The sequence below is a fragment of the Meles meles genome, chromosome 8 (assembly GCF_922984935.1).
Source record: "Meles meles chromosome 8, mMelMel3.1 paternal haplotype, whole genome shotgun sequence".
NCBI lineage: Eukaryota > Metazoa > Chordata > Mammalia > Carnivora > Mustelidae > Meles > Meles meles.
The window spans coordinates 21,512,742-21,539,800 of record NC_060073.1 but is presented as its reverse complement, the minus strand read 5'-3'; positions in this window follow the sequence as shown (position 1 = coordinate 21,539,800).

The following is a 27,059-nucleotide window of genomic DNA, read 5'->3' as shown; positions in this document are numbered from 1 at the left end:
TTAGAGCCCTAGCCCTCATTATGCTTTATATATGAGGAGACTGAGACTAGGGACATAGGTGCCAACTGAACCGAGGACCCCAGGCTTCTTTCCATCCACAGTGTTTCTCCACAAGTACTTGTGTGTAGAAAAAGGTCTAGGTTCCTTTCAGACATCTCACCAAACTCATTACTTTGATGTTTTCCCCAAGAAGGAGCTTTCTTGCCTTCTGCTCGATCTGCTGTGGTTTCACAAAGTAGCCAGACCCAGCTCTGCCCCTGCCCCCTGCCCCCTAACACTCCAGGCCTCCCCAGGGTCTGGGGCCCCAAGAGTCTACTGGATGCCCTTCCAGTTCTATTTGAAAGAACCTTGCTGAGGACAGCTTCTTTCTCATTTTTTGTCTCTTGAGGTGGCTGGCGCTGGGCATACGTTTCTTTATCAATAAACACAGGATCTGTATAAGGGTTCTCTGGAGAAAGAGAACCAACAGGATGTGTGTGTATATGTTCTATATAAATGACAGACAGATTTATTTTAAGGAATTGGTTCATGTAATTATGGAGGCCAACAAGTCCAAAATTTGCAACATTGTTCAGCAGGATAGAAGCCCAGGGAATAGCCATTCTTGCAGTTCAAGTGCAAAGGCTGTCTTGTGGCAGGATTTCCTCTTGCTTGGGGAAGAGCCGTCTTTTGTTGTATTCAGGCCTTCAACTAATTGGATGAGGCCCACCCACCTTATAGAGGGCCATCTGCTTTAGTCAAACTCCACCAAATCTTGATTTCATCCAAAAACACCCTTACAGAAACATCCGGAATAATGTTTGGCCAAATGTCTGGGCACCATGGCCCAGTGAGTTGGACACATGCAACTGACCATCACAGGGTCCTTGAAAGCCCAGCCTTTAGATCCGTTTCTCTTGACACCTAAGACCTCATATTCCAGGACAGTCTCGGCCCAGGGTAATCACAGCCACAGGGAACAGACTGGAAGGAGCGGCCACCTGCTGAGCGCTTCCATGTACTCCTCCCATCGGCATCACCGTGTTACCGTTGCCACCATTATTATTCCTCCTCGACTGAGAGTGTGCCCGATGTTCACAGTGATGCTGTGACTCTTCCTTCCGTTGCTGGAAGGAGAGAAAGTTAGCCTTGAACTCAGACCTGGAACCCAAACCCATTACGCCGTGCTGTCTCTTCAAGCAAACACGGAAACGTCTACAACACAGCGTGGCACTGTTCTGGGCAGCGATAGCCACCAACCCGTGACATCCCTACGACGCCGGTACCTCTAAGAGCCCATGTAACAGATGGGAAGGATAGAGCACGGTTGGAGAGGTGACAGGAAACCTGACCCACGACAGAGCCCATAGCTGGGCCACTGTGCTAGACGGCTTTTCTCCAGTGTCCCCCATCCTCGCCATCCCACACACATTTTTAATTAATTAATTTTAAAGATTTCACTTGTTTATTTATTTGAGAGAGGGACTGTGAGTGAGGAGAGGCGGGGGGAGAAACAAGGGGAAGGGAGGGAGGGGGAAAAAATCTCAAGCAGAGGCCCTGTTGAGTGATGCAGGGCTCGATCCCATGACCCTGTCACCAGCCAGTTTCCTCATATCCGTGGAGTCAATGTGCTGCCACCTCCGTGGCATGGTGTCTCCTGACTTGTGGATTTCCCCCACTTGCTTGCCAGCTACCTGAGATTGCTGGGGTTGAGGGGAGTCCCTAAGCGGGAGCATTTCCCAAGAGCCAACACCGGGCTAAGCCTGGGCTCCTCAACCCCTCTAGCAACCCTGTGAGGCAGGTGCTTCAGCATCCCCATTACACAGATGAGGCAACCGAGGCACAGAGCCATCAGGGGCATGGCCAAGGCCATGCAGCCTCCAGCCCCGAGTGTGGCCCAGCGCAGGTCTGCCTGATTCAACAGTGGAAGCCAGTCCTGGAGCTTGCCAGATGGACATTTTGGAGACATGAGCTGAGCTCCTACTGTGTACCTGGTCTCAGTGTGCGCTGGGAGCCCAGATGGGAGTGAGATGCGGGCCCCACTCTCCTCCACTCGCAGTCTGGCCCGGCAGCGCACAAATATCTTATCTAACAAGCAAGCAGCTTGCCAGGACCCCACGATGCAATCCCTGGCCAGCCTCCCGGTTGCAGCTTCCCAGCCTCAAGCTTGCCGCCCTGTGCCAAGGCCTGGCCTCTGCCACTGGCTGTGGCATCTGCTTCTGCTTTGCTTGGGAAAACAGCTCCGTTTACAAATATTTGGACCGTGGAGCTTCTATCCCCTCTCAGCTTCAGCTTGGGCCTCAAAAGGAAACCTTCCTGAAAGGGACCTGGGACCCTACAGATGGGGAAAGGGGAGCTCTCCACTGAAATCATCATTTTCCCCAATGGTAACTGTGCTCCCCAGCTCCCCAGCTAAGCAGGACTGCTGGTGGTCTGGAGCTCCAAAGAGGGTGGGGTGTAATTTCCAGATAGCAGGGCTGCGCTGGTGGGGGTATGCTCACATTCAGACCCCGGACCTCTCCCCGTGGCACCTCAACAAAAGGCCTTCGACTCCCTTTTCCAGTAACTCCCTCCCTGTTCTCCCTCCTGCCCTCCTGGTTCCAGCAGCCATTTTGGCCCTCCCTGGAGCCCTGAGGCTTGGAGAGCAGGTGACCTGGGAGTAAGGGTCAGCCTCATGGTGACCAGGATAGTTCTTCCGGAGGGGAACACCTGCTGTGTCTCAGCCAGGAGTCTCCCTTGAAGACGCACAGGTAGGAGGCAGAGCAGTTCAAAGCTGCCAAGAGACATTCATAGCCAATTATTGAGCTCCTATTCAGGGCCTGCTCAGAGCTAAGAGGTGGCGAGAAATCACACTGATGGGTGGGAATTAAAACCAAGAGAAGTACTTAGGAGAAGAGGAGTTTGATTCTATGATGCTTGAAATGAAGAACCAGATGGGAGTCTCGGGAGACTCCCTGGAGGAGGTGATGTGTCTAGCCTGTGTTCTGTCATATGAGTAGGAGTTAACCAAGAGTGAGAATCCCAGGTTTGGATGGGCAGGGTGATTTGGAGGAAGTGAGTGAAGTTCTAGATGATGAGAGGAGAGAATCAGGGAGGATGGGCTAGAAAACCATGGAGGAGGGATGGGAGAGGCAGAGCAGGCTTTGAAAGATGTGTTAAAGATCTGGGTCCCAACCACGGCAGGGCTCCCAAGCTCTTTACCTTGGGTCCCTGTGCCTATTGGGCAACTCGCCTAATGCCCAGTGTGTCTAATGTCCATTCCTCATTTTGACATCCACATAGATACATTAGCTACTTAATTTTATTTTGGCCATTCTTTCAGTATTCTAAGGAGATGTTAAATAATTCAGCCAAGTGGTGAAAGTTGTTGAAAAATAGAAAAATGTTTTAAAACACAACGATTTCTTAAAAGCCTATTGCTGAGAAAAGTTTAATTATGAAACCACTATTGAGTCTAAGAGCTCAGAGCTGGCAAACTTGGGTTTGAATCCCAGGTCTGTCCTTGGTAAGCAGAGTGTCCACTTCCCCTTTCCCAAATTCTGTTCTCACCAGGAAATGGGAAAGTTCTATTTCACAGGATTATTGATAAATTAATGGAATGAATGTAAGTAAATACAAGTACATTGTGTTCAATTAACTGTAGTTACGGCTGTCATTGTTGTCATTCATGAACTTCATTTCCCCCACACCAAAAACATGTCCCAGCTTCTGTTATTTCTCATGTGGAAAAATAACCTCACCACTTAACTCATATTGTTCAAGCCAAAAATCCAGGAGTCACCAGTGAGGGTCCCCCCACCCCCCCTTTTTTTGATAGCTCACTTCTTTACCCTCCGGGCTGGCCCATGTACAAATGGCACCACTTCTTAAATCTGCCGCCATGTTGGCCCGCCATGTTGGCCATGTCGGCTTTCCTCCCCTCCTTCCTCTCCTTCCAATTCTCCATCATCACCCCCTCAGCTTACTGCATGCTTCCTAAGAGGTCTCCAGCTTGCCCCTGTCCCCTACATTCCCCTCTCCATAGCGTGGCCACAGTGAGTCCCCATAACTTCTCAGCTCTGGCTCCTTCTTAACAATTGAGCATACCTTAAATTTCAGCTCCTCAGGTAAGCCTCTCCTAACCACCTGTCTTAAGTCACCCTTCCTATGCCTCACTTTCTATCTCTTTATCTTTTCTATAGCACTTCTGACTATTTGAAATGATCTTATTATTTATTTGTTTATTTGCTATTGCCTAGAATGTAAACTCCTTGAGGGCAAGGACCCCTCTGGCTTACCACCATCCCCAGTACAGGAAAAGGGCATGGTAAGTATTTCTTAAACGAAGGGATTGGTGTCAATACTGGTCATATGGAATTAATTTGGAAATGCCTCAGATGTCACCTCCTCTCTAAAGCCATCCCTGATTTCCCAGAACATTTTGTGCTTGTGCCTCCCAGCTAGCAGCCCTGTGGTTGAACTGGGTTTAAGCAAGGTCCAGAGCAGCTGGTAGGAGCTACAGGGTTTCTCTGAGAGAGGAGCTGAGCCCTTTTGCCTTAGGGACCTGGAAATCCCACCCAGCAACAGGCCGACACAAGCAAGGAGCCTCCATCCCCACTTTGCAGCTGATGGACCAGGCAACAAGAGGCCAGGGCCAAAAACTAGCAACATTTTTCAAAAGAGGGAGAAAACTCCAACCACCAACCACAGTGTGATGAAATGAGAGAGCCACCCAGAGAAAATTTGCATTTTAAAAACTTGTGACCTTCTAGGGTTTGGTCTTACCAACTCAGTGTCCGGCTTCCGACCCATAACTCAACTCCTCACCCCATACTTGGAGCCTGCCCAGATGGCTCTGCCTTCCCGGTCTGATATCCTGGGGGCTGCCTGGAAAGCTGGGAGCCCCTGACTTCTTGGGCTGGATGAGTCAAAGGAGATGCAAAAAAAAGAAGGCAAATTCGGGTGAATCTGGACTTGGGATTTGGAGGTTATTGCATGGGGTTTGGAAGAAGGAACGGATTTCTACTGGGTTTACCCCCATTGCTATGGTGGCCATGGGCAATGGAGTATGGAGTCACTGGATTCAAATCATGGTTCTCCCCACAATAGCTGTATGACTGTGGGTCAGTTGCTCAGGCTTTCTGTGTCTCAGTTTCTTCACCTGTGAAATGGGGCTAGAATGGCACCCACTTCACAGAGCTGCTGGAAAATTCAATGAGACAATGTATATAAAACACGTAGGACAGGATCTAGCCACAGTTTCCGTGCCTGCTCTTAATATTGTCCTTTATCCACATGGATGGATTTCCCACAATACGATCCTAAAGCAAATCATGACAAAATTTGATCTCAAGGAATTGCCCATTCATTCACCACGTTGTCATTGCAGCAGGCAGGCCATACTTCCGGGTTCTTGTCAGCCCATCTGAAAGTTTTCAGTCCTAACAGATTATAAGAAAGAAGACATACTTGATATACTAGCCCACTTAGGGCTAAGGCCCCGCCCTCTGTCTCCCACCTCTCCCAATCCAATTTTTCCTAAAGCACGATCTTTCCGAAGCATAGATCTGAGAGGCAAGAAGATAATTTTCATCTACCTATAAATAGCAAGATAATTAATGGAAAAACCATTATAAACAATGGAACAACTTGGTACAATGTGTAGTTACAAACTAAATGTATAAAAATCCATAGCTTTCTTAGATAGCAACAATAACCAGTGTAATGGAAATTAAAAATCCATTCACAAAGGTAAGACTAACAATAATAATAAATGAAATGCTGGGAATAAATTCCATTAAAAACTTGCAGGTTTGTATGAAATATGTATTTATATATTTATAATATATATACACACATATGTATAATATATATCATATATACATCCATGTGTATATATGTATAAATCTATACATGTAATTATAAAATGTACATATATGTTACACATATAAAATATGTAAATATACATATAAAATTATATATATTTATAATATATATACATTATATATATAAAATCCCCAAAAGTATAGAAATGAGGACTTGAATAAATAGACACATACAGTATCTTGTTCTTAACCAGAAGGACACAAAATTGTATAAATGCCAATTTTCCTAAAATGTGTTGAACAGTTCAACCCAATCCCAACCAAAACTCATGGTGGTTTATTTCTGGAACTTGACAGAATGGTCCTGAATTTCATCCGGAAGAATAAATAGGAGAGAATAAATATCTGGGGCAAAATGAGGTGAGAGGGAGAAGTTACACTAGCAGATATTGAAACACATTACAGAGATGGAATAAAACAGATGCTTGCGTACAGGTTGGAAAACAGGCAGGTCAGTAGAATAAAGCAGAAAGTGCGGCTTTGTTTGGGAGCTCGGGACACTGGAAGAGACTTCAAATCAGAGGCAAGAGGCATATTATTTAATAGATGATGTGGGCAACTAGCTAGCCAGTTGGGGGACAAAAAAGATGGATTCCTACTTCTCTCACCAGAATCAATTCCAGATGTAATAAAATTTAAATGTAACAACCCAAACCATAAAAATATTAGAAAAAAAACTATGGAAGAATATTTTATGAGGATAAAGACTTTATAAGTGGCAAATGAGACCCAGAAGCCATAATGGAAAAGATAGGCAGTTTGAGGTTTTACAGACTTTATAGTAAAATACGTTGCCAATGAAGTTGAAAGACAAGCTTCCCTTAGGAAAAAATGCAACAGAGGTAGGTTTACTCTCCACGAGATAGAAAGAACTGCTACAAATCGATGAGAAAAAAAAAGTAAGGAGCCTGAACAGCATTCAAAAAGATGACCAATCTCTCTAATAATAAAGGAAATGAAAATTGGAACAATGAAATGTATTCTCCCCACATCATATTGACAGTTTGCAAACATCAAATACTCAGAGTTGGCTAAGAGGTTGGGAAATCGGCATTTTCATACATTGCTGGTAGAAGTATAAATTGGTTCAAGCTTTTTGGAGAGGAATTTGGCAATATCAACAAACATTTTAAATGTGCAAAATGTGTAGAATACATTGCTGTTCTCTTTTAGGCTCTTAATACTGATCTTTTCATGTGAGAACAGCTGTGGCATGGTGCGCGCTGCGGTGAACTGAACAGGGCTCCTTCCGCTACTGAGAGGATTGACACCTGGGGGCTCATGGCTGCCTCGTGCCCCACCCAACCACCCAGGGATTGCTCTTGGCTGGAAAGAACATCTTGCCTGAGGTCATGCCTGCCTCCTGGGGCAGCCTATAGCCAATGACTGGTTAACAGAGGTACAAGAAGACCCAACCTTCTCACCCCAATCTGGGGCGACTCTGCAGGGACGTTCTAGCTCCAGAATGCCTTGCGGGGTGGGCTGAAGCACCTGGTGTGTCTGCATTGCAGCCCACCCTCTCCCTATGCCCACACATGCTTCCTACACACCCTCTCAGACCTTGATGTTGAGAATATACCCCAAGAAACCTGCCGCAAGCAAATCCCAGTCTCGGAGTCTGATTCCCAGGGCACCTGACTCGTGATATGGGGCGCCATGAGTGACCCAAGAAGGCAGACTTTCAAGTGGGGTTTGGAGTTGAAATCTTCACTGCCTAAATGGCAGTGGGGGCACCATCACTGTTGGTTTGTGCAGTGCTGACCATCACGTGACCATGGTAGCAATGACATCACCAGTCTTTGGCTAGTGTTGAAATGGGATGACTCGTGAGTGGAAGGAAATGATGACTGGACCATGTAATGGGGACAAGTATGGGGAAAGCCGTAATTCTAAGGAAGATGGAATTCAATAACTGTTGCTAGGGGCAATGGATGGGCTGGAGATAGACAAGGGTGGGCCAAGGGTGTTGAACCAGCAATGAAGAGATACTTTGATAGTGTGAAGAGCCAGAGGGCCTCTTTGGCAGCTTGAAGGCTGGAAGTAAGAAAAGCTGAGCATCTTGTCCAGAACTTCTATGCTTAAGAGTAGAAGAGCTCCAGGGAAGGAATAACTACAGAAAGTCAGAGCTTTAAGAAGGTCCTATTCCTATACACTTGAAAATCTGTCTCCAGATGACCTTGATCTTCTGGTCATTGCTTATAGACAACACAGAGACCTCTGACTTACAAGACAATATATACCTTCCTTAGAATGTGCCTCTATCTCGCCTCCTGACCATCAGACCGATAACTAGGACTGATTCACAACATAACTCAGGCAGGTGGGGGAGGGGTGCCGGTCCTGCCGAAGGAGGGCAGGGACTGAACTTTGAGGGAGGAGAACCGGCCAGAGTTGGCTAAGAGGAAACGGCATCCCTGGGGTTGGGTGGGCCACCCCAAGGGTATATCTTAATCTACACCATTAAATTAAGGAATGAATAATCAGGAGTTGAAGAAAAACCACCTAAACAAAAAGGCACGATCCCTTGAGCAGTTTCTGATCCTGAGCCAGTTTCCAGATCTAGAACCCAAGCTGAAGAAGAGCCTGGGTGTCCAGGGGGAAGAATCCTTTATTACCAGTGCAGGCGGATGTAATAGGGATTCCCCCAGCCCTTGCACCAGAGGGACCTATAGCCATGCACTGAGGTAACTGGACACCAGAGGAAAGGTCTAGAGACTAAACATTTTGAGGACTATGGTGCCCAGGGTGTGACACTGACATTAATACTCAGGGACTCAGAGCATCATCACGGGCTTTCCATTAGGGTGGGGACATGTGGGAGCCAGGTCCAGCCTGCATAGGTCTATCGCCTTACTCAGATCATTTGCCTGGCCCCCACATTTATCATTAGAATATCTATGCTTGGAGAAATACAGACAATTATAAGAACATACTATGAGCAACTCTACGCCAACAAATTTGACAATCTGGAAGAAATGGATGCATTCCTAGAGACAAAGAATATCTATGCTTGGAAGTGGGCAGAACACTTTGGTTCCTTGGCCTATTGAGTCAGATCGAAGTGTACACATCTGAAACGGACCCCCCTCACCCTGACCAAGACAGTAAATAGTAGTAGTAATAATAATAATAAATTATATATATATATATACGTATGTATATGTATATATAGTATCTCAGTGTTGGGAAATGGGGGTGAGAGCTAGCTGCAATCAAATCCACTCTAAAAGTTCTGCCCCCACATGAAAGCCAGGGAGATCCTGAAGGGTGACAGGTGCCGCTCCCAGTGCTGTGGTGTCAGATGTGGTTTCTTGGTTAGAGCAGATCGGAGTGGGCTCCAGGAAACAATATATGACCGTGGACCCGGTGAATGTGTTATTTTCCATCGATGAAATAAGAAGGTCAGGAGCAGTTTGCTTTCACTCAGAAGAAGCCACAGTCTACAGGTATTGCCTTGCCCTCTGGGCTATGTGAACGCTGCCGTAGTAGAATCCGGAGACACGGGGCCTCCTGCAGAGCCCTGCATGCATCCTCCATGCTGATGGCTTGGTGTTCATCACACTAGAGGTACACTAAGTAGCAAATATCCTGGAAGCCTTGGTACCACAGGCACTCTGGGGAGCGGGAGGCAGTTTGAGAAAATTCAGGAGCCACACTAGTGAAGTTTGGGGGAGGCAGTCTGGTCCTGATCTACAGCATCCCAGGACATTTCTTCTAAAGTAGAGGTCACAGTATTGCGTCTTACACCTGTCACCACTGAAACAGAAGTACAGGGTCCAGTGGGCCTCTTCAGGTTCTAGAGACAGCATATTTCACAGGTGTCCTAGCCCATATGTTCTGATGATAGGAAAAGCAGCCAGCCTAGAGCAGAGATGTGTCTGCAACAGATCCAGACATTAGTGCAAGAAGCCCAGCTGCTTGGGCCATGCAACCGACAGACTCGTAGTATTACTGGAGCTCTCCATGGTGGGAAAAAAAATGCTATGTAGATTTTAGAGCAAGGTCCAGTGGAGACTCTCCATGTAGACCACTTTGAAGTTCTGGAGTGAGGTTGTGCTATCTGCAGTGGAAAACGATACACTTTTCAAAAACAGTGCCTGAAAGGATCCTGGGTGCTAATAGGGTTAGATCCCCTGACCGTGGACCATCAGGTCTCTGTGCAGCCAGAGCTGGCCTTCATCAGCTGAGTTCACACACTGTTGCAAAGCCGTGAGCTTGGGTAGAACTAACAGGGCCAGAGGGTCCAAATAAGCTGACCGAGCTGATAAATCAGATCCCCACATCAACTGCCACTGTCCCACTGACTCTCAGCTCTCACCCTATGTCTATATGTGGGATCCCTTATACACAACTGACAGAGGAGGGAAAATATTCATAGCTGGGGTAGTTGGACGCATGGGCGCAAGCCGTAGATAGATCCCAACTCCATGTGGCCTCACTCAGAGTTAGTGCTGAAAAACAGTGCTGAGGGATATTCTCCCCGTGCAGTTTTGGGCAGTTTTGGGGATCCCCTCTGTGCAGGAATAGCAATGGCTCATGGTGAGAATATACATGAACTCACAGGCAGTGGTGAATGACTTAACTGGCTGTCCAGGAGCCTGGAAGGAGAAAACTTGGAAGAGTGGGAACAAGGAAGTATAGGGAAGAGATACAGGGACGGATTTGAGGGCATAAATGGTGAAGACCTTTCCATACCGTGTTACTGCCCACCAGAGAGCATCCATTTCAGATGGAGCACTAAACAAACAAGCAGACAGAATGACTCAGCCAGATGATATCAGCCAACATGGTATCAGCTCCCACAGCACCTGACCAGAGTAGTCATGGTGGCAGGGCTGGAGGGTGTGCGTGGGAGGGACCCACTTCTCAAGCCTGAACCTAGCTATTGCCTCTGCCGAACAGCCAACCTGCCAGCGATGGGGCCAGCATTGAGTCCCAGATGAGGCACTGTCCCTCAAGGTGACCAGACAGCCACTCAGTGGAAGTGACTTCGTTGAATCCCTCTACCCGGGAATGAGCAGATCTGTCGTCACTAAAATTAGTCTGTCTATTCTGCCACAGGGCTTTGGCCAATACCTACGAGTCTGCAGATTCTAGCTGTGTGTTTGTGTACACCCCACAGGACCCAGCATACTGCTGCATGGGACCAAGCAACCCACTTTACAGCAAAGGAGGTACACCCTCCTTCCTCCACCTGAGAGTACATCTGTCCTGTCTTTGTTTGCATCTTCACATTTCTCCAGATCTGACCATCCCGCCTTCCTCTTGTGAGGACTCTTGGGATCACCTTGAGCCCACCTTGATAATCCAGGATTCTCCCTCCATTTCCAAATCCTTAAGTGAACCACATCTTCAAATTCCTCTTTGCTACGTATGTCAACATATTCATGACAGCCAGGCATGAAACCTTGCCTATAGTTCTTTTACACACTGTGGTTTGAAATCTAGTGAACTGGTCTACCTGATCTTGGCCAAGAAAGAGGACAGAGCAAGGCCATGTTGAACTTTGAGCCATCGAAAGGCTGATGGTTTGATGAGAGCTGAGGGGCAGTGGCGGCAGTGATGCTGGGCAGGAAGATTAGCCCAGGGTCTCTGCACAGGGTGGCGATGGAGACAGTGAGACACAGAACCTGACAGGATGGAGCTGTTGTGTTGGTAAGACAGGCGTCAAGCCAGAGTCCACAAATAGACACTGGGTGCCTTGCTATCACAGTTAGAGCATGGAAAAACTGTTGCTTCTGAGACCCAGAGGTGCAGCAGGGCCTCCTTAGCTGGAAGGAAGATGGGGTGATGCACATCCATGAAGGATAGGTATAAAGGGCATCTGGTGGTGCCAGGCATGCAGCTGTGCTCAGGGAGCACCAGCCACTGAGATGGGGGCAGCCATCTGTCCACCAAGATTCATCCTGTCCTCCTGGAGTACAGAGTCATGGTGGGCAAACAGCAGCCCAGCCACATCTCCCAGCTCCCTTGCATCTGTGTGCGGTCATGCCCTTGTTCTGGCCAATGGAATCTGGGGAGAAGGGATGAGTTTCTTCCAGACTCAGCTCATACAACCCCTCTTCTGTACTGTTTCTCAGGGATCTGGTGGCTGAATGTTGAGGCCCAGCATGACCTTTGGACCTAAGGGGTGAAGATGGCAGGACCTTCATCCACCTGAGTCCCTGAGCACAGAAGGTTAGCATCTTCTTGGTATCTCACTGCCATATTTCTATTGTTAAACCACTAAGATCTTGGGGAGCACTCATTTTGTACCTTAACTGATATTGTTGATAGTGTTTGTTTGGCCATCTGGTCATCCTGAAGATCTGACTCAAGATATAAACTTGGCATGAGGCTCAGAGAGAAGCCTCATCAGATCTGAAAACGAAGGAGGGGACAGTGCATCGATTACAACCTTCAGACGCCAGGACTGACCCTTCTGGGCAGTTTGGGGCACACAGGCTACCTGCCGTGCCTGGGGTAGATGGACCTAGTCCTCATGAAAGATCCAAGCCATTAAGCACTTCCTATGTGCTGCTTCTCAGATGCTCTGTGATTTTTTTTTAAAGATTTTATTTATTTATTTAACAGAGATGACAAGTAGACAGAGAGGCAGGCAGAGAGAGGAAGGGAAGCAGGCTCCCCGCTGAGCAGAGTGCCCGAAGTGGGGCTCGATCCCAGGACCCTGGGATCATGACCTGAGCCGAAGGCAGAGGCTTTAACCCACTGATCCACCCAGGTGCCCCACTCTGTGATTTTCTTAAGTTTGCACCACTGGAGAGCAGGGGAGCTGGGATTCAAGTCCCGGGCACCCTCCCTATGCCCAGACACCCTCCATGTTGAGCTGGTGGGAGCGAGTTGCTAGACTCATAAGGAGACTTTTAGTTTCAATCATGTCCAAGACATAGCTAAAGCCATCACATTAAGATGCTTAGAATCATATCCTTATAATCAACAGAAAAGTCCTCAGGGGAGGGCTTTAGTTTATGATTCTGGGGCCAAGAAGTCTACAAGATTTGGGTTAGAAGATCTAGAAAGAGAGAATGACCTGGTCTGTTTTCCCCCCTCTCACTTCCTCTGTCTGGCCAACATCATTAATGTTTCTGGCATTTTTATTCTTGGCTCTTTACCTCAAACAAAACAAAGCAAAACAATGAAGCTTATTTATTATATTTTAGATTTTGAGATTTATGGGTTCACAGTTAAATAATCTTATGGGGATTAGGACAAGGGTGAACTCTCATTACAAATGTCAATATCTTTGGGTCCCAAATCCCTGAAGAACCATCTGAAAGAGTCTGCATTTCATAAGCAAGCATATAGGAATATGGCATATTAATATCTATGTTCATTATCTGTTGCCACAATAATGCTGAATTATGGCCACAAAGGCCCAGAGGTACACACCAATAAGCGTGTATTTTGCTCAAGTGTCTGTAGGGTTCTGCTGATCCGGGGCTTGGCTGGGCTTGGCTGACCTTGGCTGCATTCACCCATGCCTCTGTGGCCAGGTGTGGGTTGTCTCGGCGGCTCTGCTGATCTTGGCCGGGTTTGCCCACCTATCTGCACTTGGCGGGCTCTCAGCTGATCTGGGATGGTCTTTCCCTGATGGTGAACCAACTCAGCTCTGCTCCACAAAGCACATGCTCCAGCAGAATATTCCAGACCTATCCTCATGGCAGGTGCAGAGGAGGAAGTAGAAATATGTAGATGCTTTTCTAAGTGTGCATCTGTGTCACGTCTGATAACATCCCATTGGTCAAAGAGAGTCCTATGTCCAAGCCACCGGCAGAGAAGAAGGACACTAAAAATGTGTATAACAGGATATGAGGGGGGGGGGTAAAGAATTTGGCAGTAGATCGAGGGGAGGAGATCTACTGCACATCTGACCATTATTGTGTATTTACTCTGAGCCAGGTCCCGAGTCAGGTCCTTTATACATATGACCTCCAATATTCAGGCATATTCTGTCTCTTACAGCCTCAGAGAGGTGGAATGACTTGCCCAGGGTCACACAGCTGGTGAAGAGCAGGGCTGAGCCTGGGATTCCAGGTCTGCTGACCTGCAGAAGGTGATCTTTCCAGGGAAGCCCATGGCTTGGGTAGAAGCCTTTTTATTACTGATTTTGAGGATGTCTCACACCCTAACTGTCCAGATTTCTAACTGAAGCAGATCAATGTAGAGGGTTTGTGCCTTTGCTGGTTTGTTCGTGTGAACCCTGTGAATATAAAATTTTACTATAAAATGATTTCTCCCAAATCAGGAATAACAGTGGTTGTAACAAAAACCTAACGAGAACTTCCCGTGTGACAAGCCCTAAGAACTGTCCATACATTACACTTCATTCAGGCCTCATAATTACCTTATAACATGCTATCGGTTCTCCCTCGCTTCACAGACGCCGGTAAGAGGGAGGTCCTGGCTATAACACAGGTAGGATGGCTGCTTCCAACCGTCACGCTAAATGGCTTCCTTCCTCTGTTAGGTAGAAAGCAATGTGTTTGGGGCCGCTTTGGGGACAGTCAGCCATGGCCGCACAAGCCACTCTGCCTTCGCGGTGCCCCTCTTTATCTCAGGTGATTGATCTTCTCAGGCAGGGATGAGCCAAACCCGGGGTGGGGATCGGGGTGGGTGGAGGGGAAGTTTCCAAAGCTGTGGCCAGGAAATCATGTGGGGGTGGGAGGAGTGAGGGCCTCTGCACCCAGCAAGCAGGCACTGGCCACCAGGACCTGGCTTCTTGGCAGTATAGCCTCCAAGATGGATGGCCTTGGCCTTCAGGGCTGGACACCCTCTTCTCAGGCCTTTGATGCCGAAAGCAGAACAAATGGGAGCCGGCCGCCCGGCCGCAGCTGCCTCTCATTAGGGCCCGCTTCCTGCGGCCCAGGACAAGGTGGACCCGCGCGGTAAGCCGGGGCAAACACCAGATGTGTCCGCTGGCTGCAAAACCTTGCTCTTGACTTCTCGCCCCCCGCCCCTCACCCAGTGGACCCCCAATTCTTCCAGCCGGGTTCTGAAGTCTGCCTGGCCCCTCCCTCCCCGCGACCCCCACTTTCTCCCACTCGTCCAACCCCGCGCCAGCTCCACTTTCAAAATATGTCCCTGTTGAAACATTCTCTCCACCTCCACTGACATCGCCTGAGCCAGGCCACATGTGATCTCTCCCGAATATTGCAGTAGCCTCCTGTGATGGGTTGAAAAAGTCAATAATTTTAAATTCCTATGTTGAAGCCCTGCCCCCCCCCCCCCCCGCCAGACCTCGGAATGTAACCCTTATTTGGGAATAGGTTCATTGCAGATGTCATTAGTCATGATGAGGTCACTCTGGAGTAGGAGGGGCCCCGAATCCAATATGACTGGTGTCCTTATAAAAAAGGGAAATTTGGACACGGACAGGCACACAGGGAGAGCACCGGGGAAAGAGGAGGCAGACATCAGGGCGGTCCTCTGTAAGCCACAGAATGCCCAAGGTTGCACGGGCAAACCACAGGAAGTTAGGGGAGAGGACTGGAACACGTGCTCCCTCCCAGCCTCAGAAGGAACCAGCCCTGTGACACCTTGATCTCGGCCTTCCAGCCTCCGGGATGGCGAGACAGTCAATTTCTGTTGTCTGAGCCGCCGGCCGGTGCTCCTTTGCCACCACTAACAAACCATCCCGAATTGCATTCTCCACTTTCTCTCTTGCTCCTCTCCCCTGCCCCACAGGTGCCTCACACTCCAGAGAAGGTGGATATTTTAGAATTCCAGTTTGGGCCCTGTCATGCTCCTGCTTGGCATTCTGCAACAACCTCCCGTGGCCTGCGAGGCCCTGGAGGATATGGACTTCCAGGCTCGGCGACTTCCTCTCTTCCTCCTCCCCAGCCCAACACCCGCCGGGCTCCACCATCAGTTTTGAGCGCACTGAGTCCCTCCAAGTAAGGGCCTTTGCACATACTGCATCTTCACCCCCATTCGGAGTCTTTGGGAGGTCACCTTGGCTGAAGAGCCCCGGGGGACATGCTATCATCATGAGGGGAGAGGAGGATGCCGATAGAGAAGGGGAAGGGGCAGGGAAGGTTCCTGATGGAAAGCTGTCCAGCTTATAGCTCTGAGAAGAGAGTTTCATTTGCCAAGGATTTTCACCTTTTGATAGAAAGACCCAGACTCTTACCTCCATTCTTCTCTAGGCACTTGTGTAACCTGGTATAGCGAGTCTCTGGTGGAGTGGTGTGGCCTCAATTTACCCACCTGTAAAATGTATCGCATATGACCTCATCTAATGCTCTCCCAGTGTTCGGCAGGTGGTCTCTCCCTCAACAATCAAAGCTCTTATATATTCATTTGGAGGAAGAGGGGAAAATAGGCTGAGAGTGACAACGGAACTTGCCCAGCACGAAGAAAGTCAGAGCTGGGATTTAAATCTGACTGTCTCTGGCTCCAGAGTTCAGACCATTGGTCACGTTGCTTCAGGGCCTCCAAGAAGCTGGAGCTCTGGCTGTCTGCATCTGTGAAATGGGCCAGTATCCCCGGAGGTGGGGTTATGAGGCGCTGGGGACATCTGTCCTTGTGTGATTCCATGGAGCCTATCTAAAAGGTCAAGTCCCTGCGGGTATAACGTGAAATGAAAAATCGCCCCACAAGGACACCCACGATAGATGACGTACACATGGGGCACACTGTGCTATCTGTTCTGGGGCTGGATAGGAGATAGAAATAGGAGAGAATCCCAAGGGAACAAGTCACACGCTGTGGGCTGCCCCCCAAAGGCAACAGTCACTGCTCTTAGGGAGGGAGAAGCGGCTGGAGTAATCCTCTGAGATGTTCAGTAAGCTGGGGATGTTGCCACTGGCACACTGGTTCCATGTTTGCAACCTTACACCAGGTCTGAGCTTAAAAAAAAAAAGGCATAACCAATATCACAAAAAATCGATATGGCTGTAGCAAAATTTTAATCTATGCAAACAAGCAGTTCTTAAACATTCCTAATGCAGATTGCACGTTATTAGTGAGAAGTCCTCTCCATATGCAGCTTACCTGTCATGTGAGTAGCAGTTACTGGCCAGCGCCCAGCCTGTGTGGAGGGCTGAGTTGGGGGCTAGGAACTTTACACACGGGCTCCCCTGTTGTCCCCGCACAACCGTCAGAGGTAGATGGCAATGTTGCTGTACCCATTCTACAGAAAAGGAGACTGAGCTTCAGTGATGGTGGACAGAGGAGCCCATGCTATCATCACACTGGGACTGTGGCAGGCTGAGAAGTGATGTCTTAAGTAATGGATTTTTCTTTAACTTGACTTTTTCCTTAATTATGTAGTAACATAGTGATCCCAAGGGGCACGTGCACCCAAATGTTTATAGTAGCAATGTCCACAATGGCCAAACTATGGAAAGAGTCGGGATGTCTATCGACAGATGAATAGATAAAGAACATTTGGTATATATATGTTGGAATATCGCTCAGCCATCAAAAAGAATGAGATCTTGCCATTTGCAACGACGTGGATGGAACTAGAGGGTATTATGCTAAGTGAAATAAGTCAATCAGAGAAAGGCAATTATCATATGATCTCACTAATATGTGGAATTTAAGAAACAAGGCAGAGGATCATAGGGGAAGAGAGGAAAAAAATGAAACAAGATGAAACCAGAGAGGGAGACAAACCATAAGACACTCTTAATCATAGGAAACAAACTGAGGGCTGCCGGAGGGGAGGGGATGGGGGGATGGGGGGATGGGGTGGCTGGGGGATGGACACTGGGGAGGGCATGTGTTGTCATGACCACTGGGTGTTAAATGCAGCTGATGAATCGCTGACTTCTGCCTCTGAAACTAATAATACACTCTATGTTAATTAATTGAATTTAAATTAAAAAAATAAATGAATGAAAGAAAAAATACATATTTTTCCCATCCAAGTACTAACCAGGCCCGACCCTGCTTAGCTTCCGAGATCAGACGAGATCGGGCGCGTTCAGGGTGGTATGGCCGTAGACAAAAAAAATACATATTTTTCTATGTGTGACAGTGGCCCGGGGGGAGGGGGCTGTGTCTACACCACACCCCCCGCCCTGCCCCCGCAAGCAAAGTTTGGAGCCAGGGCACAGAGCTAGGTGTATGCGGCGGGGCGGGTGGTGGTGGGGGGGGGATGTCTCGCTTCACCCAGAGTGTGGTGGCAGAGCTTCCTGGTGAGGGTCTGGAGACACCTCCCCCTGCCTCCATGGGGCTCAAGTGGGTAAAATGACAGAAAGGTGGGGAGGTTGGGAGAGCCCCAAGCTAGGAGGGCCTGATGAAGAGAGGCTGGAAGGAGGCTGAGCTGCCCACACCAGCGGGAGGGGTTGACTGCTGAGAGTTGCATCAGAAGGATGGAAAGCTGGGGGCCAGTGGCCAGAGCTGAGGAATCCCTGCTGCCCGCTTCAGCCCAGTAAGGGCCCCAGAAGCTCATTGCTTTCGAAGCATGGGGGTGACGAGGTTTTATTGCATCCGCAGAATGAGGGCTTCTGGTAAATGAAAGTTTGTCCCGGAAGAATAAATTTTCCTGTATTAGCACGTGGGGTTCATAGCCTGTAAAATTTAGACCTGCCGGATTGGTCCATCTCATGCTATGAGTTGGTTCCTGCTAGAATGTCCAGCTCTCTGCACACCCACCCAACACACACACACACACACACACACACACACACACACACACTCAGGAGGGTCTCTCCCTGACCCTGTGTGATGGGCAGAAAATGCCTCCCTCCCCACATGGGTTTGCGTCCTAATTCCCAGAACCCGTGCTGTGTTATGTTCCGTGACGGGGAGAGTAAGTGTTGTCCTAGTTCAGGTTGTCACAGAATTGCCCTGGGCTGGGGGGCTTACACAACATGAACTTGTTTCTCATGGTTCTGGTGGCTGGGAAGTCCAAGTTCAAAGATCCTGCGGGTCCAGGAGAGAAGGCTCGGCCTTGGTGGCACTGTGAGTGTGAATATCTGAAAATAAAACTTGAACATAAAAAGATGACTCCCAAATCAAAATAGTGATGGAAAACAAAAACAAAGACAAAAACCAAAACCACAAACCCAGGATATACCGGTGCTGTGGGGAGAGCTCCCGGCTTCCCGACTTGGAGGCAGTCACCTTCTGCTGTATCTCACCCAGAGGCAAGGGACAGGGCTACCTCTCTTTCCCTTTCCCTTCTTCTAGGAACACGGTCCCATCGGGGGCTCCATCCGCAGGACCTAGTTGTGTCCCAAAGACCCCACTCTGAATGCCATCACGTTCTGGGGGATAAGACATTCCGCCCTAACAGGGTTGCAGAAGCAATTAAAGGAGTTATGAATCTGCTGAATTTAGAGGGGGAGATTGGGCCGAATTATCCACGTGGACTCACAGAAATGTCAGGGGGCCTTGTCAGTGAAAGAGGGAGCTGGGAGAGTTAGCATCAGACTCCCGGAGAGGTCTGCGAGCAGGCTTGGACGGCTGCCTTTGAAGAGGGAGGAGGGCCCTGGGCCAAGGACTGTGGGACCCCTAGGCGCTAGAGAGGGCAAGGAAATCCAGCCCTGCCAGCCCTTGATTTTAGCCCAGTCAAACCCATTTTGGACTTCTGACTTCCAGAACCATAAAATAATAAATCTGTGCTGCTCTAGCAGCCAACTTTGTAACAGCAGAGATAGGCAACTCATAAACCCGCTTCCTTGGGGCATCCCTTTCCCTCTGCTTCCTTCCTCCCTGCTGCTGTTCCCCTCATCCCATCTGACCACAGTTCCCTTATTTTCCTGGGTGCCAAAACAGTTGTTCTCCGTTCCTGGACCTCTAACCCAGCCTAGAGCAGGGCCCGCTCCTGGCACTGGGCAGCTCGGCAGTTCTCGTTCCCATGGGGCGAGGTGGGAGTGAGACATCTTGGGTGGAGGCCTAGACCTTCCTGGGCCTCTCTAGTCTTTTTTGAGTCAGGGCCAACGGCTCCCACCCCGGCCAAGGGTGAGAGAGCAGACCGGGGCTCCTGCTGGAACGAAGGGCTCAGTGTGGGCCGGGAGCAGGAAAGGGGTTGGAGGGGCCGCTGGAGGTGAGTGGAGGGGGTGGGCGGGAGGTGGGGGGAGGCCTCGTAAAGGTACCAGAGTGTATCACACCTCGTAAAATAGTGCAAACCGGAGCGTGGAGAGGGACTGGCCTCAGGACTTTCATCTCCTGTCAGTAAAGCCTGATCCGGACTGAGCCGGGTTTTCGGCTCTTAATTCCAGATGTGGCCCAAGGCCCATCTGCAGCAAGGGTTCCTTTTCCACAGCCCTCTTCCCACCGAGGCCCAGCAGGGCAATACTGGGCTGGCTGGAGAGGGACGAAGGCCTTTCGGGACTGTGTTCTGGGTTTCCAAGAGCCAGGCCAGCCCGGCCAGGCTGATGCAACATTATGGACGTGGAGGCAGCGATGAGGCCATGAGCAAGCTGGTGGTGCCTCCCCCAAGAGTGTGTCTGTCCGGGCTGAGATGTGGGGGGAGGGCACACTCTCTACTGGGAGCTTGAAGGCCTGGACTTTGGAGGTTCAGGTCCTTCTCCTGAATGGTGACCTTGGGCAAGTCAATTTCCTTTTCTGGCCTCAACGGTCTTGGTAAAATGAGGAACTAGCTCTAGCTCCTTGTATTAGTCAATGATTATACACGAAGCCTGTAGTGCGGGCTGCTTTCTGTTTAGTCTTGGGAGATGCAGGACAAAGGGCAGGTCTCTCTGCTCGTACACATTACCTATTCTAGTGGGAAAAAGCAGGAATCCCAAATAAATACACAAAGAAGCCAAATACTCAGACCATGAGAAATGCAGTGAAGAAAGGAAACGGGACGGTGTGACAGGAAGCTTTAGGGGAAGGACCTTCATGAGGAAGGTGATCAGGGCCACTCTCTCTGAAGAGGGGATGTTTGAGTGGAGCCAATGAGACAACGCAGAGGAACAGCATTCCAGGCTCAAGGAACAGCAAGTGCAAAGTCTCCAAGTGGCGACAAGTTTGAAGCATCAGAGGAGCTGGAAAGCCACTAAAGCTGGCATGGAGTGAGGGAGAGGGAGAGGGAGAGGGATAGGAAGTGAGGACAAATGGATAGTCAGGGGTCAGAGTCTCTAGTCTTAATAAAGATGAGGTCGGGTACATGGCAAAGTCTAGAGGTACATAGTTTGGAGCTGGTATGACACTACACAGTATATGTCCTCAGCTCCTTCCCTGTTGTTACTCCACATTCTCAGCACATGACTCACTTCTCATGATCCAAGATGGCTGCTGCAGCTCCAGACATCCAGGACACTTCCCAGTTATCCAGAAGGAGGAATTAAAAACAAAAGAAGGCAGCCTTTCTTCTTTTTAGTGCACTGTGCAGTAGTTAACATGACCTTTCCGCTTATGACTTATTAGCAGGAATGCTGGGAAATATACTCTTTATTCTAGGTGGTTATGTGCCAACTAGGAATCAATGGAGGAAGAGGAGACTAGGTATTGGCTTAGACAACAAACCACTCAACCACCTGCCTACAAGATAGAGAGTTCTCATCCAGAGCCCCCCACCCCTGCTGCTTCTACCTCTCCAGCCCACATCCAATAATAAACTAATCACTTACCCCATCAACCTAGTTTTCCCCAACTTAGAAATTGGTACCATCCATCTGTTGCCCAAGACAGAAATTTGACAACTGTTTCCCCACCCCTCATAGAGACCCACATCCAATGTGTCACCAAGTTCTGCCCATTCACACCTCGGAATAGATCCTGAATCCATCCTCTTCTTTCCAGCCCCTTTTCGCCATCTTAATCAAAGTCTCATCTCTTCCCTTGCCCACTGTAGTGTCCTCCAAAGGTCTTCCTGCTTTGCCACTATCATTTATCCACAGAGCAGACATAGACATCAATCTAAAAAGTCACTGGCTATGTCCCAAGTCCTTCAGTGGCTTTCAGGATAAAAATAATGAAGTCCCAAATCCATGACATGACCCTGTGATGACCAGGCTCTTATCTTATCTCATCTTTCTCTCCCCCACACTTTTCCTCTCCCCTCCTGTACAGTGGCCTTCTTTCAGTTCATCAAAGACCCCAAGCTCCTTTCTGTCACAGGGCCTTTGCACATACAGTTGCCTCTGCTGAGAGTACCTCTCTTGCCTCCATTTTTATCTGATTAAATCCTATGTAAGAGGGCCTTCTTACCACCACCCTACCCTAGAAGAGGTCATTTGCTCCCACACTGCCCTGCGTATCTCACAAATAACATTCATCCCAATTGCAGACGACCCATTGTTTCAAGGTGGCTCTCTGGCCAGAACATCCACTTCCAGGGGCAGGGAATGTTTTATGTTCACTAAGAGGGGGCACATTAAACATTGGTTCAACAAATACACTGAAACTCTCCATCAAACTCTGCACTCCGTCTTGGGCCAGCTGAGGCCTCTCAGTTAAAGAGGGATCCCCAACATCCCGGCGTGGAGGAATGGTATGTAATAGTAATGAGCATGTTGTTTCTACTCTGGGCCTACCTCAGTTTCTCCATCCACAAAAAGGGGATGGCTGAACTACCCAGAAGGTCCTGAGAGTCCTTGCTATTGCTTCTCATGTTAATAAAAAGAGGAGTCCTTGAGTAGCTCTGAAAAATGTAGGAGATTTATTGAAATGTGAATCGATTAGGAGAGGCTCGGCTATACTGGGCACTGATAAAGCCTGACATCTTGGTGGTGTAGCGCATTAACAGTGTATTTCTCGCTCTCATAGTGCCTGCTGTGTGTTAGCTGTGTCATCTGGAACATGTGGCCACCGAGGTCCGGAGCAGGGAAGAGAAAGATGAGGGAAGGCACAACAGCTCTAACTGCCTGTGCCTAGAAGGGACAGCACAGTTTCCATTCAGAGTCCACTGGCCCAAAGAGTCCTGTGGCCCCATCCCAGATGCAAGGGAGTCTGGGAGATGGGAGGAGCCCTTGAACTATTCAGTGGGTTCCAACTGTCTCTGACACACTCCATGATGTGATGGTGTCACATGATGTGATGGATGACTTTGTGTCACCCTCCCAGCGCAGGCCCCCAAGCAGGCCCCCAAACCCCCTCTCTTTGGCTCACGTCCACATTTCAGCTGACATGCAGAGACCCCGCCTCTCCTCTATACCCCTCACCCCTCCGCCGAACATCCAGCTCCTCTTCCAGAAACATCTGGAATTCCTCTTTCCCAGTGGGAGACCCGGAGCTGACCACAGATGGTGTCTCGCCAATTCTGGGGCATCCTTGGTATGACTAAGGGGACATCTGTTCTCCCTTTGTCTCCCCTTGTATGGTCAACGTGAGTGAAAATGGAGAGTGGTCATTACACCGACAAGAACACACTTGACATAGCTAACTTGCTCTGTCTGCCACTCATTCTCCTGCCACAGAGCTCACACCCTCATCCATTCAGTTGTTCATACCAGATCCTGGCTGACACTTTGGAGTGCAGAGCCCCTAACATGCGCAGAGGAGGGCTGAGGACCCACGAGAGCACAGTATAAGGGACCCGCCCTCAGGAGCAAGTCTAACGGGCTTGGTGAGATGAAGAGTCGGGAAGTAACCATGACAATGACAAGAGTGCTGAAGACCACGGTGACAGCTGCCATTTCCTAAGCGGTTGTGTGTCAGGCACTTGGGCACCGTGCTGAGTGCCTGACTGATAGGATTGCCTTTGGGCCTCAAAACGATCCCAGGGGAACGAGAACTATTATCCCCCCCTTTCTCAAAGGTGGTCCAAAGGCAGTTGTGGTTTTGCTGTGCAGGAAACGCGGTGGTGTCTCCATGGACCCGTAATACAGCGTGATTGAGAGCGTGGGTCCTCATGGCATGGGCTCTGAGCCCAGCTCTCCAGCCCTTGTCTGTTTCGAGTAGCTCCGTTTGGTTTTTGTTGCTTGCCACCAGGAGCTCTGTGTAGTTGGCATCAGCCTGTAGGTAAATGGGCCAGCGAATATAGGGGGTAACCCACCAGTCCTCCCATGGTGCCAACTTTTCCTTCCCCTCTGCCTCTGCCTGAATCCAAGGCCACATCAACTCTCCCTGGGTTATTGAAATGGTCCCCTCCATGGTCTCCTGGGGGGCTCCTCTAGCCATCATTCGCATGGCCGGCAGGGGGCGCTTTCCCACGTGGATGACCCTCCCACCCCAGCTTCCTTGTGTGGTAACCTGTAGGACCAAGGCTCTCTCCACCACCAGCTTTCAGGGCCCTTCGGATCCGCCATGGCCTGCCTGGGGCCCCGGCTCCAGCCCTGCCTTCTCCCGACATCTCCGGACTGTTTTCCAAATGTGCCGCTGACCCTCAGAACTCTGAGACCTTCTTCCCCTTGCCCTACCCAGGAGATAGTTGAATATGGAGCCCATGGCAGTCTTGTCTGCATCTCCAGGGTCTATCCAGTACCCGGCAGGTACTGAGTCCCCGGGAAATGGTCGTTGAGTTAACTGAATTAAAATGGGATGGGATCCTGAATGATCATCTCATTGAGAGGTTCCAAGCGGGTGGTCCACAGGCTGGGTTCAGGCAGCATCATTTGAAATTCAATTTGAAGCAGCTGTCTGCATTTTTAAAGCAGGAGATCGCTCTCGGGATTGAACCCCATTTTCTGACTTCTCTTCAATAAGCAGACAAGCTGACCCCCACCCCCTTCCCAGGACCAACTCTGAAAATGACCAGTGGTTGGAGCTGGGTGGGGGCTGCTTCTTACACACGAGGCGAACGCTCTCTGTTTTTCTGCAGCTCCTATCCCGCTTACTTCTGTCGTTTAGGCAAAATGTGTCCTGAGCTTCCGTGGGCCCTGATGTCTTCAGTCCCTGACCCATTTTACAATGGGTTTACAACCCATTCTATCCTCTTTTACAAAGAGACACAGGTGCCTGCTGGGGGTGATGCCCAGTGGCATCTAGAGGCAGGGGGGGCTAGGTCGCAACCCCTCACCTCACCTTCTCTGGGCACCGCTCCCGGCGCAGCATGCACCCCCCACGTGCTTAGAGTCTCCGTTTCTGGATTTGCCTTAAGCTCCTTTTGCTACAAGGTTGGGATGTTTCAGAGCCCTCCTAAGTCTACCTCGGCCCCTCCCATTACCACCCCCAATGAGATGCTCCGTGCCCCTGAGCTGGGCGTCCAGAGCCGCATCCATCACGGACACTGGGCTGTCAGCATGGACACGTGCCCCACTCAAAGGCCTGAATCTAGAATGGATTTATCCCGGGGGGAGCCCCGGATGCTTTTATGTCTTCAATCCATTAGGTTTTCTGTCAGCAGCATAAATCAGGGCTGGACCCTCTTCTCACACACTCGGGAATGGGGAAGACACGCAGGGAACAGATACGAAACGCCCAGAGGGCTGGACGTGGCAGATGGTGATTTTACAACCTTTCTATTCATCCCCTCGGTTTTTTCTTTCATTCTTTTTAACCGGAAAGAGATCTTAAAGAGATCCTTTGGGGAGACAAAGATGGGGAGGATGGATGAGGAGACTGAGATTGGAATTGTTCCTTTTTCATAATTCCACTAGATTGTCCCTAATTTATTCCAATTCCGTAGTCAAAAAATCTCCCTTTTTATTCTGCTCAAGTGCCCCTAAGGGAAGTGGTCGTCAAAACACAAACAAACAAATAAACAAACGCCAAAATCATATTCAAGTCTTGAGTGTTCCTCACTGCAATTAGTACAAAATCCAAACCCCGTACCCAAGTCAAGCAGGACCTCAGTAGTCTGAGCCTCTCCCTCTCTCCATCTCATCACGTACACACCTGCCGCCTTTGCTTCCTAAGCTGCAAAAACACTTTCATTCAATGAATGTTTAATGTGTACCTGCTAGGTGTCAGATGCTTTTTTTTTCTTTTTAGATTTTATTATTTATTTGGAATAGAGAGTGAGAGCATGAGCCGGGGGACAGAGGGAGAGGGAGAAGCAGGCTCCCCACTGAGTAAGGAGCCCCACACGGGGCTCAATCCCAGGAGCCTGGGATCATGACCTAAGCTGAAGGCAGCCACTCAAGCAACTGAGCCACTCAGGTCCCCCAGGTGTCAGACAATTTTATAAGCTCTTGGATTAAAGGAGGGAACAAACAGACAAAAACTCCTGCCCTTACAGAGCTTACATTTTTAGTGGGAAAGAGGTGATACTACAAATAAACAATCACATATAATATGTCAGTCTGTGGTAAGTGTTATAAAAAGAAAATGAAATAAAGGATAGAGCATGAAAGAGGAGACTATTTCAGAGGGGATGACCTAAGGAGACCCAAGGAAGCAGTGCCATTTGGGTAGATACAGGAGTAAAATGAGGACATGAGCCAGCAAGACAGAAGCAAGACAGCAAGTGCAAAGGCCCTGTGGTAGGACCATGCAAGTTGTTCAAATAAGTACAAGAAGGCCCGTGGGGCAAGAGTGAAGTTGGAAGAGGTGGCCAGAAGCTCCTGCAGGGGCTGTTGGCCATGGTAGGGACTCTGGGCATATTCTGAGTGTGATGGGAGCTCTGGGGGTTTCAGCTGGGGAGTGACACATTCATCTTTACATTTTAAGAGGGTTACTCCATGTGTTAGCTTCTGATGGGACAAACCATGGGAGGCCTGAGGGAGTAATCTGGGCAGGACCTGTGCTAGGGAAGGGAGACTGGGGAGGGAGGAGTGGATGGGGGATTCTTGGCATCAGAAGAATGGAGAAGGCGGGCCCCCCTCACCTCCAGCACCTTCACCCAGAACTTCACCATCCCATCCTTCCCAGATTCGTACATTGAAGCTCTAACCCCCTAGTGTGGCTGTATTCAGAGTCAGGGCTTTTAGTAGGTAATTAAGGTTAAATGAGGTCAGGAGGATGAGGTTCCAATTCAATAAGGTGGGTGGCCTTATAAGAGGGGATGAGACTAAGCTAGCTCTCTTCTCCCTGCCCCACCCCCACCACAGGCACACAAGGTCATGTGAAGACTCAAGGAGAAGGCAAGTGTCTGCAAGCCAGGAAGAGAGCTCTCACCAGGAACTATATTGCCAGCACCTTGACCTTGGACCCCTCAGCCTCCAGGACCATGAGAAATAGACGTCCGCTGTTTAAGCTCCCTGTCTATGAGGTTTTGTTAGGGTGGCCCGAGAAGGCTGGAACAAGGGGTCTCTTAACTCTTGATCACGTACCTCTCCCCAGCAGTAAAAACGCTGGGCATTACCTCTTGCCCCCGTGATGTATAGCTACTTAGAAATGTCATACATGCGCCCCATACCCCACCATCAGTCTGTATATTAAATACACAGAAAATGTCAGTTTCTCAATTTTAAGATGGAGAAACAAAAATAAATC